Genomic DNA, 15,316 nt, shown 5'->3' on the forward strand with positions numbered 1-15,316 from the left:
ATCTTATAAGTATGCCTCCTGGACGCCTCCCTGGTGAGGTGTTCTGGGCACGTCCCACTGGGAAGAGGCCCCGGGAAGACCCAGGACACGCTGGAGGGACTATGTCTCTCGGCTGGCCTGGGAACGCCTCGGGGACCCCCAGGAAGAGCTGGTGGAAGTGGCCGGGGAGAGGGAAGTCTGGGCCTCCCTGCTTAGGTTGCTGCCCCGCGACCCGACCCCCGGATAAGCGGAAGATGATGGGATGGGTTTTGTTCAACTCTCAAGTCTTCTCACAGTGTGTTTCAGGTGTTGCCTAGCAACCAATCTGAAATCTGAGCAATCAAACCTAGAAATCTGCCTAGCGCTTGTCGTTTTTCTCTGCGTGTTCACACTTTTCTGCTATTTTAGAAAGTTGTACTGTCTTTGCCATATAATAAATAATAAATAAAATAATAAATAAATACATTCTTCAGGTAAAAAAATAAATAAACATTTATTAACACCACTGAACACAAAACAACCTTAAAACTGGTCGAGTGGGGAGTAAAAAAAAAAAAGACTCATTAGCGTTAAACCAGACACCAATGGGTCTTGTTTCATAACGTGTTCGTTTTCATTTTGCTCATATCTTACGACAAGATATAGGCCTAGGTACATATAAAAACAGATAACAATAGGCTATCAGGGCCGGAGTGGGGCCACTTTTCAGCCGGGGAGTTTCAGGCCCAAGACCGGCCCACTTCTTTTTGTATAGCTACCAAACAGGGCCGGATGCAGCCTGCTTTGACTGGGGGTGCAGTGAACCTTTCTGGGGGGTATCATGATTACAGAAAGGGATCGTATTATTTTTTATATTGATACAATTTTTGAGACAGCTTAACGATCCGAGTGTTAATCAGGAGCCAGACGTTTTAAACATTCGGGACTTAGCCAGAACCTAGGACGTATGGGTTTGATGTGATGCAAGATAGGGACTTCCACGCTTAAAGGCCATATGGCAGGTTTATTTTTCCAACGAATTTGCGCTATTGCTTGTTGGTAATTAACATTTAAACTGTTATCCATTGTATTTAATGTTGTTGGGTGTCACAAAACGGAATATAATACGAAAAAGTTGCTACTTTTTGCAATGATTCTTCTTTCCCCCACAATGCATTGCATGACGTCACGTTGGGGAGACGACCGACCAAAGCCCGCTTAGAGACCATTGAAATCGATTAGAAATAAACAGTAGGCTAGTACCAGAGAATGTCTAATATGGTCTCTGCTAGTACCATCAAAACATGGGACATCTAATCGGAAATGTGTTTACAACGTCGGGGAAATATTTCATTAGGGATGATCTTGGGGGGATTTCTAGGTGGGACTGGCAAGTTAGCCCATAGCTAGCCAATAGCTAGCATGATGTCTTCTTTCTAGATCTAGATAAGTTTACCGGTAGTACTAGTACTAGTCTACCGGTAGTACCGGTAGACTAGTACTAGTTTACTTATCTGAACTACAGCTAACGACATGATTGTCCTGGACAAGTGGATTTTTTTGTAGGGCAGAGAGATGTACCTGCCCCACTGAACAAGTTTAAACAAAACAAAATGCCATGTTACTGTACTTGCACTGGCCAGCTTGCAAATACTGAGGATAGCCTACCGAAGTTGAGTTACAGGGTTTCTGCAGGTTTCAGTAAGTCAAATTGAAGACCTTTTTAAGACTTTTTAAGACCACAAAGATCGAAATTTAAGACCTACACGATGCATTACCAAAATTAAAATCAAAGAAATTCTGAAAAAATCATTTTATTAAAATTCATTCAGTCATTGAAAAAGCATTAATTTTACACATAGGTTAATCACATTAGTAACCTTCTACACCCAACAACGTGCCAAATCCCCAAAACCTTACCCCCAAAATAAAAATAGGGTAAAACAAACTTGCCCTCAAATAAAGAGAGAAAGTGTGTGAGTGAGTGTGTGTGTGTGTGACCAGCGCCTTCACAGTTCACACCCAATCGAATATTTTTTTGGCTAAGTTTGCAGCAAGGCTGTAACCAACAGCGGAAATCGCTGTGGTCTAGCCATGTCTCGTTGAAAGTACACATTTTCCACACGTAGCCGAACTTTAACAAACTGTGAGGAGACGCAGACGTATTTCGCGGGCAGGTATTGCATTTATCACAGGATTTGTTGTTTTATCACCGCACACGTACCAACACCAAGATCCCACAGAAAGAACTCCAACACACCGAACCAACGTTCTGAGGGCAGCGTTCTGCTGGTTTTTTAGCAACGACTCTAGAGCTCCGCTCTGTAGGCTACGACTCAATTTTTTTTAAGATTTTCTCAACTTTATGCAAATGAGGAGCGATTTTCGCTAGCGATGGCCAATCGAAGTGTTTTCTTGTTTCTCGTAACGTAGCAACCATGGTAAACATTTCTAGCTTTCTAGGTTTCAAGGTGGAGGAGAAACTAATCGTTTGTGTGGCTGCTTACCCAGTCCTGTACGATACATAGCTGTATTTGAACAGAGATGTTAATTATAAAAAAACGATGCATGGCGCAAGGTTGCCGAAGTTGTTGGTGCTTGTACTTTCTAATTCAGTCTAGTGACATTATGGAACTTCGTTCTGTAGTAACTAGCTAGCTAGCTAGCTAGCCCGGCTGGAACTCACTGTCGTATCGACAGATTAGCAGAGACTGAGGAATATAGTAAAACGTTTTTTACACATGTCAACATGTATGTCTATTAAGCAGTTTTGTATTTTGTATACAAGTTGTATTTTGATCGATGTTGCAACTACGTAACCCCAAGTCTGCACACTTGGCCATGAGAACTACAACAGTGATTTTAGAGAACTACATTCTACATTCATCTGTTTGAAACGCCCTTGAGCGTGGTGAACTGTGGGAAGGCGAGCGAGGGCAAGCGATTCGCGTCGCTGCAGTGGACACGCACTGTGAGTGGGCCCACAGTACACTGTTGTGATAAGTAATTACGATATTGTAGCACCTTAGCATCTTTGCTATCTGTTAAGTTGAGTATTGGAATTGAAGTTTGTATTGTTTTCTTATGCTGGTGTACAACTACCGGCAATAACTCATTTGGTTTTCAGTCACTGAAGGTTTATTTAATTTTATAACACCAATGTAACCACCCAGTAGAGGGGTAAGGAAACGTTTATTTATTTTACCTGAAGAACCACCCCAGGGTGAAATTGCCTTCAATTATTTGATGTGAATAAAGAGAAGTGTTATTTGGACTAAGTACAGGGTGTGTACATGGTAATCATTAGCCTTGAGATAAAACATACACTACGTCTATGACTAGATACACTGGTAAATAGGACTTATAGTTAATAGGACACAGGAGGGGATTTATAGGTAATTCGCCGAGAGGCACACATAGGAACTCGGGTGCCCGGCCATTGGATATACCAGGGTAGAGGGCGCTACATTTACATTTAGTAATTTTAGCAGACGCTCTTATCCAGAGCGACTTACAGTAAGTACAGGGACATTCCCCCCGAGGCAAGTAGGGTGAAGTGCCTTGCCCAAGGACACAAAGGCCGGGAATCAAACCGGTAACCTTCAGATTACAAGCCCGACTTCCTAACCACTCAGCCATCTGACTCCCGTGTTGAAGTGTTGAGCATTAGTTTAGCTGCACGGTCTGTAGAGATATTGGGACGAAACTGCAATACAGTACATAACAGAAAGTGTTTCATTCTGAAATTGTGTAAATGTTTAATGTAACAAATATTTTTTTTTATAACACCTCAATTGTCATCATTTGTATAATATTACAGCTCATCTTCGCTGGTCAAAGGCATAATCTTTACCAGGACGTGACCTTTGTGCATGGAAAAGTGAAACGTAAATGTAGGGCCTTTGTAGGGCCCAAAGGACAAGTCCAAAGGACAAGTGCCTCAAAAATGTAATGTTAGGCCCTGAATGATCACTGTCACTAGATATAAAGAAATCGTTGACTTTCACTCGGTGCTATTCACTGACAGTAAAAGAAAAATGTATATGTGCACTGCTGTTCGTAGACTAGCTCCAGAGATTGTTGCTGCATTGCTAAATGATAGCAACTCATCAGGACACTTCACCAACTCTCCACTCATTCTCCTCGGACCATCCATTTAATTGGCTGACGGCCATCAGGTCTCGGCAATTCCTCATTTGCCCTCTCATGTCTACTTGGTTTGAAATTATACGGCTGCGGGCCATCATACACATTAGTGGTTTTTGCCACCTTCTCTTCATCCCAGTCAGTCGCCATAGTTCTAGTACTAGACTGAGGCTTCTCTCCTCCACGACTCCCCAACATGACGATTTGCGCTAATATGCTAATGCTAACACCAAAAACAACAAAAACTGGTCTTTAACACTATTTGGAGACACCATTTGGAGATATTTTAAATGATATACATATCTTGAGTTCTTCATGTACCCATTAATCAACAGTAGTGTTTAACCTGCCATATGGCCTTTAAATTATTTTTATTTTGTTGTCTCATTCTGTGTTCTTCTGTCTATAACTATGTGTTTTTTATGGTGCTGCCTGTCTTGGCCAGGTCTCCCTTGAAAAATAGATGTTTAATCTCAATGGGACTCTCCTGGTAAAATAAAGGTAAAATCAATTTTAAAAAGTCTACCTGGAGCAAAGACGAAGATTAATACATTAGGTTTTAAGCATCTTGACTCCGCAACTACACTCACTCATCAATTACGGTCGCTAGTAGCAGGTATATTGTCTTAAAACGATTATTAAAAGCGTTGGCAACGAATTTCATTATCGATTCGTTGTGTCGCGCGATTATTACGCCACTCAATATGTCGCGGAGATGTTTGAGTATAAAAAAAGTTTAGTTGAGTGCGGAGCGGAGGTAGAGGAAAGGCCATCGGAGAGACGTTGTTGAGTAACGTTGTTCTGAAACACATGGCGGAGGCAGAGAAATCAGTACGACCCCAGTCATCCAAGGTGTGGGAGCATTTCACACTAAATACATCGACATAGACTTTTATAATATTTTTAGGAATATAAAACCTCAAACAGACACCAGAGTATCTTAACAATGTCTGGTATACTTCCACAGCCTTTACTTTTTCAATGAAGTTTCAAATAAAATTATAGAAAATCACTGATCTTTGAAAATAGCTTAATCCTCGCAAATCATAACTTTTTTCAAAATTGTGTCAAAAAATCATAAATATACACCACATTATTCTAATGAAGTCTGACCTACTTCCACAACCTTTCAATTTTCAATAAAGTTTTAAACAAAACTCAAATAAATTGCTCATCTTGGAAAATAGCATTAAATCCATGCTAGTATTAATAACTTTTTCAAAATTGTCTGCCTGTTTGTGCACATTCTGAAGATTTTTTGTACTGTGAATTTGCACTGTCAGTCCTGTTTTTGAATAAAGGGTTGGAAATTAATGCTTTTTTGTTTTTTTATCCGATTCATCGATTAATCCAAAAAAAGAATCGACAGATTAATCGATTATTAAAATAATCGTTAGTTGCAGCCCTATTTGAGTATAAAAAAAAAGTTTAGTTGAGCGCGGAGCAGAGCGGAGGTAGAGGAAAGACCATCAGAGAGACGTGACGGAGGCAGAGAAATCAGTTCGACATAAGTCATCCAAGGTGTGGGAGCATTTCACACTCAATACATCGAAAAAAGTGTGTTAATTGACCGAGGTGAGGTTAGTTTCATATTCGACATTCATCTCACATTCGGAAGACGCTACTTTGCAGCGTCGCATTAGGGACCGGGTGAAAACTACCCATACCATTTTGAAAAATGTAGACTTTTATAATATTTTTATGAATATAAAACCTCAAACAGATACCAGTGTATCTTCACAATGTCTGGTATACTTCCACAGCCTTTACTTTTTCAATGAAGTTTCAAATAAAATGATATAAAATCACTAATCTTTGAAAATAGCTTAATCCTCGCAAATCTTAACTTTTTTTCTAAATGGTGTTACAATCTTAAATATACACCAGATTATTCTAATAAAGTCTGGCCTACTTCCACAACCTTTCAATTTTCAATAAAGTTTTAAACAAAACTCAAATAAATTGCTCATCTCTGAAAATAGCATTAAATCCACGCTAATTTTAATAATGTTTTCGAAATTGTGTGCCTAATTGTGCACATTCTGAAGATTTCTTGCACTGTGAATTTGCACTGTCAGTTCTGTTTTTGAATAAAGAGTTGGAATTTAATGCTTTAAAAAAAAAATGTTTTTATCCGATTCATCGATTAATCGAAAACATAATCAACAGATTAATCGATTATAAAAATAATCGTTAGTTGCAGCCCTACTTAAAACCATGCCGAGTTGTGCCACTGTTAACTGCTGCCAAGTCTTGTTAGATCACGTTATATCCATTTAATCGATTCAATGAAAATAGGCATAATTATAGTTTGTTTTTTTGAATGTAGAAAACACAGGCCATATTTCTACACTGATGTTAAATTGAAGGCAGTATGAAGACATTTTGTTTGAATAGAAAGTTGACAGTAGGCTACGTAAGTCTGCATTATGGAAGATTTCTGTTACCAAAATAACTACTAAGCTTTCTTTGTCTGGCGAGAACAACGACGGAGCCAGGTATTCAAGTTAACAGTTTATTTAGTCCGATACAATGCGTTTGAAATCATACTCAAAACACGAAGAAGAAAAACGACATGTGGTGAGTTCCATCTACAAAAGCCCTATATTTCTAAAAGCCAAGTGAAAGGAATACTATACAATTCAATTTAATTTAATAAGAGGGACAGTGTATATTAATGAACATTAAAATGTAAATGCACCCAATTATAGCCAAAAGGCAAGTTTCCGTTGGCAGAGTGAAAAAGGCTGTAACCTAAAAAAAAGGCATTAAGTTAAAATATATATTTTATTTATTTTATTATTTGTTATATAACAAACATAAAATCCCGATACACAAACCCCACTTGGTCCTTAACCATGGGTAGAAAGTAAAGAACAATGGGTACAAACAAGTGGTAAATATAATTCTACTGCTAAAAAATAATTCTACTGCTTACCCACTAAAGATCCCTTTTTTGGTTTATTATAAACCATGTTTTGAGATTTATTTTAAAGCAGAATGAGGTTGATTCCCTAATGTTCTGTGGGAGATGGTTCCATTCCCAGGCTGACTTGACTGAGAAAAATTTCACAGTCTCCTCTTGCTGCCCCTCGAGTAGCACTGGTTGCTGCTGTTCTAAACGTGACTAGGCTGCATAGTGGTATACAGTGATAGCATTAATTTTCGTAAAGTTTGCATCATGTATCTGATTCTTAAAGTACTCAAAGTATGACATGTACAGCTAGTTGCAAGCGTTATATTATGTAAACCAAGTGAACTGGCTCTTTAAAGATGGCGTCCCTGTTAATTTCTATGGAAAGTGCTCAGTGGCGTAGTGAGGCAAACCAGAGCGCGAGTTCCAGTTCCGGGTCGTCCAGTCTTGCACAGAACAGTGGCTCGCCATGTTCCTAGCTCCAAGGCTCGTACACGCTCGCAACTAGCTGGAGACGTCATACTTTGCGAGTGTGTGAGCTAAGGCAGAGATTCCCACAGCACTTTTCAGTTAAGGCTGCCGCCAAAGCAACACACGCCTGCCGCCTTAACTACGTAGTCAAAAAAATTATAATAATACATTCCAAACCATGACCAAGGCCAGTCTCCCTTCTCTGCAGAATGCATTAGTGTACCCCACAAACTAGCCCCCCCCCCCGGTCAGACAGCAAACCCCACCCTACCACCTTAAGTAACACATTTTCTGCGGGAAACCCTAAGGTATTGCAGGAGAGTCAGAAAACTGTCAGAATGGAGTCCGATCAAGAAGCAGATACATCATGAGAACTTTACGAAAATCAATACTATTAGTATTGTATAGTATTCCTTTCACTTGGTTTTTAGCAAGATAGGCCTATTCTAGATGGAACTCACCACATGTTCTTTTTGCTTCGTGTTTTTAGTATGACTGCCCAAGTATTGTGTCGGATTAAAGAAACTGTAAACTTGAATATCTGGTTCCTTCGTTGTTCTAGCTCGGCAAATAAAGATAAGTTAAATAGGCCTATATATATGTTACTATTATAATGTTGATGAGTGTTGCTTTACTATTACTATCTTACTGTTATTGTTAATGTCATCATTGTGGTCGATGAGCCGGGTACCTAATCGGAAATGCAATACCACCAACATCCACCATTTAGCGTTTGGCCTGGGCCTGAGGAGGGAGCGCTGCAATTGGACCCTCTTGAGAATAGTGTTGTTTTTGGCAGCCTGTTTTAATTTGAGTTTTAGTCTAGTCTTTGTGTCAAGCTGTCATTTTAGTTTTTATTCATTTTAGTAACGTTCATACTCTTTTTAGTCTAGTCAAGTTTCAGTCAACTAAAAGTCTTATTTTAGTAAGACTTATCCATGACTATTTTCGTCTAGTTTTAGACGACGCAAACTGATGACATTTTAGTCTAGTTTAAGTCAATGAAAATTGACTGGTTTGAAAATCAAACCAGAAGTAGTCTAAGCATTACTCTTGGGAGGCGTGTTAATGCAAAAACCATTTGTTTAAATGTATTGGTCTAGAATAAGGTATGCAAAGTAATGTTGTTGATGCCAAATTCAGTTCAGTGTGATTTCTTTGTGAATGACAAAACTAGCTACAGTATCAGAATCAGAATCAGAATGGGATTTATTCGCCATGAAAGTTTGCACAGACAAGGAATTTGCTTTGGCAGGAAGGTGCATACAATAAACATATACCTAAAATTTAAATATGTGGACTATCTATACTAAGTGTACATAAACTAGCAGTACTAAGTGGGATTAGAATATAATTAAATATACAATAAAATAAAATATTAATTGCCGTAAATTACAATATAAAAATACAAAAATACAAATACGTATTTGGCCAACAATATGCTTAACACATGCAGTCAGTCAGGTAGGAACGAAGAACCCACTTTAGACTCTCTCATACAAACAAATACACACAGAGTACACACACTAATCACACTTTACACTCTCTCACAAACAAACACACACGCTAGTCACACACGTTTGTCTCAGTCGTTTTCAGCTCCAGTGGCTAACGTTTAAAGCTAACGTCTAAAGCTAACGTTAAAATGAGACACATTCAACACAGCGTCATGAGTTGGCTAATAATAATAACGCGACTAAACGAAACGAAATAAAGTTATAACATTTCGTCTCGTTTTATTTTCTAAACCACATTTTGTCTCATTTTTATTCGTCAACAATATTGCATTATACATTTAACTAGAGAGGGTACAATTTCTGGGGAAATTGTAGGGTGTGCTTGCTTGCGTCGGTTGCACAGGGGGGGTCCGTTTTTTATTAAATGTTTACAACTGATATTTCTGTATATTTTATATAAAAATGCATACTTATTATTTATAAACATTACATAGATTTAAAAGCATATTTTTTTGCTGCTCATTTACAACTCAAAATACGAGTGAAGTGTAGAATGAAATAGATGTCTTCTCATTTCCCCTGCAAGAGGCAGCCTCATAGCAGAATCAAAACGAATACATTTGGCAGACCGGTGTAAAAATTGACCTAATCTCTATGATTTAAACGTCCTTTTAAGTTTTCCCTTCTCGTGATATTTTCAGGCATTTAGCCTACTCATTGCATTCATTCATAATAAAGAACCCCCTTTGAAGATTATTCTACGACGTTACCCGGCAGTAGAAGATGGAATCGCGATTCAAACAGTACCATCTGCTAACTGAAAATATGCCCCCAAAAACGTAAATAAGCTTGACATTTATTTAGTGGGAAATCGTTCATTCATAAAAAGCTCACTGGTAGCGATCATTGTCAGTAACAACGCAAAATGCGATATAGCCCTGTGTGGAGAAGTTGCCCCGGTAAATTGTACTACTACGGTACAGTACTAGACTACTGCTGTGTTCGTCTTGGTAGCGATTGCGTTGGTTGAATTGGATTTAACGTTCCGTTGTACGGTTTAAGCTGAAATTAATTATTTTCATGAACAGATTGACAACGTTTAGGCTGTGGCAATGAAGTTCAGGTTAGTAGATAGTAAGTAAGGGGAGTGCCGAACATGTTCTGTCGCCGTTTGACTTCCTAAACAGCTGTGTAGTGTAGATGTTTTTGTAGTGTGTCTCGCGTAAGCTACAGCGTTGCAGTGAGCTACACTGGTTTGAAACCACAGGTAATGGTAATTTCAACAACAAATCGTTTACTAATGTCAGAATAAATCCTACAACGAAAATGTATATGTGAGGAATGTTTATTTTAACGATTGAAAACAGATAACGCTACATTATAGACCACTGTAGTATGTGTTGCCCGGGAAACACAGGCTAATGTCATGATGCTAATACTTCAGTGAAATAGTAGACTACTGTTTCCGAAAGTAGATGTACTTCCTTAATAATATCAGCTTATATTGTACATTACACATCACAATTGTGTGTCATATCACAAAGTAAAATGAGTAAATAGTTATCACCCTGGCCTCTTTTCTTGTGGCGTTTCTGCAGCTGCCTTGCAGTAAAGCTATAGTTAGCCTAGCTATCCCCCAAGTTAACAGATGCGAAACGAATGTTCTGCCAAAGGTAGTCACGCGTGTTTTCGTGACGTTAGTGACGCAGTGACGTTAGTAACGTCAGTGACTGTGGCTAGCAAATTAGCCACCGTTAGCTTCACTTTTCGCCACAAAAACTTAACTTAAGCCTAAACCATGCAACAGAACGTAAATTCCAATAGAAGCAACTCAATCGCTACCAAGACAAAACTTTTGACACCTACGTTGTCTATGTAGGCCAAATATTGACTGAGTTTTAGGGGGGCAAAAAGAAAATAAATAAATAATAATAATAATATATATGTGAGAGAACAAAGGTTGTGCTCTCACCGAAGGCTTGAGCACACCCAATTATAGTCATCGTCACATGAACAGCATTTACGTTGCGTCTCGTCTTTTTTCGTCACGTGATAAAGGTTCGTTGATGACGATATTTAGTCATCATTTTCGTTGACGAAGGCAACACTACTTGAGGAGGACGGAGGCTAGCTGTCCTCCGGATGTACCACAGTTCTATCACAGACAGTGCTGTTGAGTTACCGTAAACCTTCAGTTCGATATTGTTATTTAAATAGATCTTTCGGAGACATATTAAATATACTATACTATACTAAATTATATTTAGTATAGTTTTATCTAAAATGTGTAACTTTTTAAAAGTTTAAACATTTTTATTTTTATGAAATTACACTGAGGAGGATGTACCTCCTCTTCCTCCCCTGACGAGCCCCCACTGCAGCAACTGCTTAACTTTACCGTGTAACTGGATGCGAGCGTACGACTGTCGCGTAGCATCGGATGCTCTCTGTCCACACTGAATCCATCAAATTCACTTATGTTACGTCATGTACACTAACCACGTTACTATGACTTCATGTGCTACAAAGCTTTGAACGCGAGCGAAAAAAAATTAAGAACGGTGTTTGTTAGGGCACGGTGTTAGGGCACGGTGTTGCCAAATGACGTTGTATCCTTGGGCAAGGGACTTCACCCTACTTGCCTCGGGGGAATGTCCCTGTACTTACTGTAAGTCGCTCTGGATAAGAAGGTCTGCTAAATGATGTAAAAATGTAACGAGTGCAAGATTACAGTAGAATACATGTTACGCCACCGGTCACTCAACCAGTCGTTTGTAGGCTGGGCTAGCAAGCTAGCAGTGGCACAGAACAGTCACGTAATGTGACGAGACTGAATTTTAAAGTATAAAAACAAACTAGGGACACTGACAACGTTGGCAACCCTGCACCATGCATTATTAGTTTAATGTAATATTTATATTTAGGCTTGTCACATTACGTAACTTTGTTCTGAACAGGACTGGGTGTGCAGACACGTGCAATAAATTTCTCCATCTTGAAATTGTAAAACCTAGAAATGTTTACCATGATCAACAGTTGCTACTTTACAAGAAACAAGAAACCAATCCGATAGGCCAACGCACGCGTTTTCACGCTCCTCATTTAGCCTACATAGTTGATAAAATAATTGGGGTGAATAAAAGCCTCCAAAGTAATATTAAAAAAATAATGATAAAGTCTACAACTTTACAAATGTTCACCGTAGTCTACAATTATTGTATTAAAATCTTAATACCATAGTTTTTTATTCAAATATAACCATAACTAATATGGTGTTGTATCATCCTGCAGCTTCGCCCCTTCGCAGCCTGTGTGATCGGTCCAATAGGGGTTATGCGCAACATTCTTCCGGGTTCTACAAAACAGATGTAACTACTTCCGGCCGTCCGCTACTGATGTAAACACAGCGTAGTAATGGCTACCTTCGGTGTTTAAAGGAGCTAACGTTACCCTTAATTACAATTTCCGATGTACACCGTATTGACAAACGGACGTCCAGAGCCCCGAGTACTCTGTTAGACAAGGTATTTAAGTTTTACGCCTCCTCATTTATTCATAATTATGAAGGTATGTAATATGTGTCGCTTTTGCTAATGGCATCGGATATAGCGATAGTGTTAGCTAACTATCAGTAGTTAGTTTAGACTTGTATGCTATCAGTAGTTTAGTCTTCTATTTTTGCTCGCAGACGATTAAAACAGTCAAACGAAGACTGCATTTTAGCGATGGGGTTATAGTACCAACAGTATAATTACTACGATGTCCTGTGTGTTTACGCTGGTCAACCGTTATGTAATCCATCAGACTGTAGGTCTAATGTGTCGACTGTAGGTCTAATGTAGACTGCTGTTCTGGCAGGTGTTTCAGATTTCTAAAATATTGTTATAATAATGATAAAAGTACTGAATGGATGAATGCTGTATCTTCTTGTCCACCAGTTTCAAACAAAGACAGGTTGACCGGTACTATCAGTGTCAGAGCAGCTTGTCACAGGTCCATGCAGAAGAATGAAAAACCACACAGCTTGAGAGTAGGCTAATGTTTAGGGATGGGTTTGGGTATTCTGTTCAATTTTGCAGTCTGTTCCAGTTCAATGACTGCAGCATAGCATGCGTTCATCAAGCCTCTCGGAAAGAAAATATTTACATTAAAACTGCTTTCATTTGACCATGAACATGTTCTCGACTATGTACACATTCTTCTGAGACACTTGATAAATGGCTATAGTCTACCTGTTAGTGGAGAAGTAAGGTAATTGGGGAAAGGTTGATTGACAGTAAATCTTTCTATTGCAACATATTTGGTATGGCATACCTCACCTCGTATTGTAATAGACTTGTAGGAAACCCCTTGTCAACAAACTTACCCCAGCAACTTTACGAGGCCAATTCTTAATTCAGCGCTATCTGAATAGTAGCAAAATTCACTTCAAAAACAATTCAAAGGATACATCAGTATCAATGTTTGTCTAATTGTCTCTTTGTGTATTTTACACAGATAGTGCAACGTGATTCAGAACCTGTCGTCATGACCTCCAGTCAGTGTTCGTGCAACACTGCTGCACTGCTCTTTCAGACAGCTCATTACTCAGAGCTCAATATCCAGGTTGTCCCCCCTGTTCATGCCTGCACAGAAACTGAACAACAATAGCACAAGCCCAGAACTGCAGTAAGGGTTGAGGCAAATGTACTGTATATGTATGTAAGAGTTAGGCTATGTATGCAGCAATAAAAATTGTAAATTGCTAAAAGAAAGTATTGTGATCTAAGGTCAGAAGCATTTTGAGGTGCAGCGTAATATAGTGGAGATTTTCCGAGCGGTAAATGGGACTGCACCCGACTACATCAAGTCTCTCCTCCAGCCTTACACCCCCACCCGCCAACTACGGTCTTCTTCTGACAACCGTCTGGTGGTCCCACCGCTCAAGAGCGCCCGGTCCCAACACAAGCTCTTGTCCTGTCTGGCCCCCCAGAGGTGGAATCAATTCCCCACCTCCATCAGAGACACTGACTGTCTCTCCACCTTCAAGAAAAGGCTCAAAACGCACTTGTTCCGGTACTTAGGAATGATTGGCTGGACCTGGGGGGTATTCCAGGTAGCAGGTTTAGTGAAAACTTTGAGTTGTTTAACCTTGAAAAGAGGCTTACTCCGAGGTTTCCGTTCCAGAAAGAGAGGTAACGAAACCTTTTGGTAAGTTTCCATGGTAACTTACTCCGTGAAACTAACCTGCTCGCTAGAAGGTTTTCCATGCCAAACTCTGCGTTTTTATCTATCCCCTCCCTCTTTCTGAGCCTGATAGCGTTGGCAGACTAGGGATATCCTTTCCTGGTTCAGCCAACCGATCTTGAACAAAATTTAATTCGCTTAGTTATACGCCGGGAGAGGATTTTAAGACTGCGATTCGATGTGCTTTAATTCCCTGATGAATACCTAGGTTAACGTTACCGTTTCCCGTCACAATCTGTAATGTATTTTAGCAACATTGTCAGCCCTTAGGCCAACATCGCTAATGTTACTCGCCGTGGACATGCACTCAGAACTGACCAAATGCTTTTTGGCACTGAAATAAAGACAAATAATTGAAATTGTATTTGGTCTTCTTCATTGCCTACAAATAGAAATCTAACAATGAGTATGTTTATTGGCTATTGTTCCCATAATTTACATGATTCACCTGTGACCATGTACCATCCTGTAACTGGTGTTTCAGCAAATCTATTTGAACATTGTAGGGGGTCAATATTGGCCAAACAACTGAAACTAATTCCCCTATGGTTTGAAGGAAGATGGGAAACTGAACAGTTTATTAACATTAACCAAATAATGCCAATACCAATGGAATTACAGTTATTCGACTCTATGGGTTAAATCAGAGCAAGAATGGTCAAAGTAAGGTTAAATAATATAATAATTTAATCATATTGCAAATGAATGAAATCAATGAAGGTTAACTCTTACCTACTCTACCATGATTATTTTAAACTAGAGATAGAAAGCAAGAGGTGAGGAAGAAGGAGTAGGACAAGCCAGAGCTGAGGAGAAGGTCTCAGGAGATCAAGAATCCACAGATGCTTCACAATTCCCTTTATACCCAAAACAACTAATAACACCACAATCTTGACCCTTACTTATCAACATGACTAGCAATGCCACAGTAAGTTACACAATGATGTGTGAGAGCCATCAAGTTGAGACTCCATCCAGTAACTCCAGATTTTACCATATGAGAGGTGGGGGCAGGTTGATAGCCTTACAAGAACAGCCTTTATTCTTCTGCCCTAAGTACACCATCTCTTGGTCAAAATAGAAATTCAGCAAATTCAACAATTAATATTGATATAGATTATTGTTTCTACAATTAACATCACCT

This window comes from Osmerus mordax, chromosome 4 (genome assembly GCF_038355195.1).
Source record: "Osmerus mordax isolate fOsmMor3 chromosome 4, fOsmMor3.pri, whole genome shotgun sequence".
NCBI classification, from domain to species: Eukaryota; Metazoa; Chordata; class Actinopteri; order Osmeriformes; family Osmeridae; genus Osmerus; species Osmerus mordax.